This window comes from Arachis ipaensis, chromosome B7 (assembly GCF_059453495.1).
Source record: "Arachis ipaensis isolate K30076 ecotype BB chromosome B7, ASM5945349v1, whole genome shotgun sequence".
In the NCBI taxonomy this organism is placed as follows: domain Eukaryota; kingdom Viridiplantae; phylum Streptophyta; class Magnoliopsida; order Fabales; family Fabaceae; genus Arachis; species Arachis ipaensis.
The window spans coordinates 74,217,404-74,220,857 of NC_142442.1; the positions used below are offsets into that span (position 1 = coordinate 74,217,404).

A 3,454-nucleotide genomic window follows, 5' to 3' on the forward strand; every position below is an offset into this window, starting at 1 on the left:
TCATGGACTTCCATTGGAAGATCCTCATCAATTTTTAGCTGAATTCTTGCAAGTCTGTGATACTGTTAAGACCAATAGGGTCAATCCTGAGGTCTACAGACTTATGCTTTTCCCCTTTGCTGTAAGAGACAGAGCTAGGACATGGTTGGACTCACAACCTAAAGATAGCCTGAACTCTTGGGAAAAGTTAGTCAATGCTTTCTTGGCCGAATTCTTTCCACCTCAAAAGTTGAGCAAGCTTAGAGTGGAAGTCCAAACCTTCAGACAGAAGGAAGGTGAATCCCTCTATGAAGCTTGGGAAAGATACAAGCAATTGATCAAAAGGTGTCCTTCTGGCATGCTTTCAGAATGGAGCATCATATGCATATTATATGATGGTCTGTCTGAATTGTCCAAGATGTCATTGGATCACTCTACTGGTGGATCTCTTCATCTGAAGAAGACGCCTGCAGAAGCCCAGGAACTCATTGAAATGGTTGCAAATAACCAGTTCATGTACACTTCTGAAAGGAATCTTGTGAATAATGGGACAACTCAGAAGAAAGGAGTTCTGGAGATTGATACTCTGAATGCCATATTGACTCAGAACAAAATATTGACTCAGCAAGTCAATATGATTTCTCGGAGTCTGTCTGGAATGCAAGCTGCAACAGGCAGTACTAAGGAAGCTTCCTCTGAAGAAGAAGCTTATGACCCTGAGAATCCTGCAATGGAAGAGGTGAATTACATGGGAGAATCCTATGGAAGCACCTATAATCTTTCATGGAGGAATCATCCTAATCTCTCATGGAAGGATCAACAGAAGCCTAATCAAGGCTTCAATAATAATAATAATGGTGGAAGAAATAGGTTTGGCAATAGCAAGCCTTTTCCATCATCTTCTCAGCAACAGATAGAGGATTCTAAGCAGAGCCACTTTGACTTAGCAACTGTAGTCTCTGATCTATCTAAGACCACTCTCAGTTTTATGACTGAAGCAAGGTCCTCCATTAGAAATTTGGAGGCACAAGTGAGTCAGCTGAGTAAAAGAGTTACTGAACTCCCTCCTAGTACTCTCGCAAGCAATACAGAAGAGAATCCAAAAAGAGAGTGTAAGGACATAAACACATCCCGATGGCCGAACCTATAGAGGAGGGAGAGGCAGTGAATTCCATTGAGAAAGACCTCAATGGACGTCCACTGGCCACTCAGGAGTTCCCTAATGAGGAACCAAAGGAATCAGAGGCTTATATAGAGACCATAGAGATTCCACTGAACTTACTGTTGCCATTCATGAGCTCTGATGAGTATTCTTCCTCTGAAGAGGATGAAGATATTGCTGAAGAGTAAGTTGCTCAATATCTAGGAGCAATCATGAAGGTGAATGACAAGTTATTTGGTAATGAGACTTGGGAGGATGAACCCCCATTGCTCATCAATGAACTGAATGATCTGGTTCAACTGAAACTACTTCAGAAGAAACAAGATCCTGGAAAGTTCTTAATACCTTGTACCATAGAAACCATGACCTTTGAGAAGGCTCTATGTGACCTGGGGTCAGGGATAAACCTCATGCCCTTCTCTGTGGAGAAACTAGGGATCTTTGAGGTATAAGCTGCAAGAATCTCACTAGAGATGGCAGACAATTCAAGGAAACAGGCTTATGGACTTGTAGAGGATGTCTTAGTAAAGGTTGAAGGCTATTACATCTCTGCTGATTTCATAATCCTAGACACTGGGAAGGATGAGGATGAATCCATCATCCTAGGAAGACCCTTCCTAGCCACAGCAAGAGCTATGATTGATGTGGACAGAGGAGAGCAAGTCCTTCAATTGAATGAGGACTACCTTGTATTTAAGGCTCAAGGATCTTTCTCTGTAACCATGGAGAGGAAGCATGAAAAGCTTCTCTCAACACAGAGTCAAATAGAGCTCCCACACTCAACTTCTAAGTTTGGTATTGGAAGGCCAACATCAAGCTCTGAGTCTCTGTGAAGCTCTCTAAGAGCTTCACTGTCAAGCTATTGACATTAAAGAAGTGCTTGTTGGGAGGCAACCCAATGTTATTTAATTATATTTATTTATCTACCATTGTTATTTTATGTTTTCTTTAGGTTGATGATCATGTAAAGTCACAAAAACAAATGAAAAATAAAAAAACAGAATGAAAAATAGCATAAAAAATAGAACATCCTGGAGGACATGCTTATTAGCGTTTAAACACCAGTAAGGATAGCAGAATGGGCGTTTAACGCCCAGCCTGGCAGCATTCTGGGTGTTAAATGCCAGAATGGGCAGCACTCTAGGCGTTTAATGCCAGAAAGGGCTGTCTGGCATCTGGCTGGCATTAAATGCCAGAAATGGGCATCTGGCTAGTGTTTAACGCCAGAATTGGGCAGTAGAGTGGCGTTTAACGCCAGGAAAGGTAGCAGGCCTGGCGTTTAACGCCAGTAAAGGTATCAGAGCTGGCGTTAAACTCCAGAATTGGCACAGAATTGGCGTTTGAACGCTAGAATGGTGCAGGGAGCAGAATTCCTTGACACCTCAGGATCTGTGGACCCCATGGGATCCCCACCTACCCCACATCTTCTTCTCTCCTCTTCACACATTTCCAAAACACTCTTCCCCAAACATCATTGACCAATCCCATCAAAAACTCTTCCCCAAATATCCTCCACCAATCAAATCTTACCCTCTTCCCCATATTTCCTTCACCACTCACATCCATCCATCATTAAACCCCACCTACCTCACCATTCAAATTCAAACCATTTCCCTCCCAAACCCATCCACACATGGCCGAATACCCTTTCTTCCTCACCCTATAAATACCCCTCCTTACCACCTTCATTTTCACACAACATACACACTTCTCTCCCTCTTGGCCGAAACACATACCCCCCTCCATCTCCTCCATTTCTTCTTCTTCTACTCCTTTCTTTCTACTTTTGCTCGAGGATGAGCAAATCTTCTAAGTTTGGTGTGGAAAAAGCTAAAGCTTTTTTTTGTTTTCCATAACCACTAATGGCACCTAAGGCCGAAGAAACCTCTCGAAAGAGGAAAGGGAAGACAATTGCTTCCACCTCCGAGTCATGGGAGATGGAGAGATTCATCTCAAAAGTGCATCAAGACCACTTCTATGAAGTTGTGGCCAAGAAAAAGGTGATTCCTGAGGTCCCCTTCAAGCTAAAAAAGAGTGAGTATCCGAAGATCCGACATGAGATTCGAAGAAGAGGTTGGGAAATTCTCACCAACCCTATTCAACAAGTCGGGATCTTAATGGTTTAAGAGTTCTATGCCAATGCATGGATCACTAATAACTATGACCAAAGTGTGAATCTGAACCCAAAGAATTGGCTCACAATGGTTCGGGGGAACTACTTGGATTTTATTCCGGAAAATGTGAGGTTGGCATTTAACTTGCCAATGATGCAAGGAGATCCTCACCCTTTCACTAGAAGGGTCAACTTTGATC

The 3,454-nt window shown here is 42.7% G+C and overlaps 1 non-coding gene across 1 annotated transcript; it reads right to left on the minus strand.

Moving 5' to 3' along the window:
• Positions 1-235: 235 nt before the first annotated feature.
• On the minus strand, positions 236-339 carry LOC148553003 (small nucleolar RNA R71). The gene has a single exon (XR_015892859.1). It is a non-coding gene; the product is annotated as a small nucleolar RNA R71 (small nucleolar RNA).
• Between the last annotated feature and the right edge of the window lie 3,115 nt (positions 340-3,454).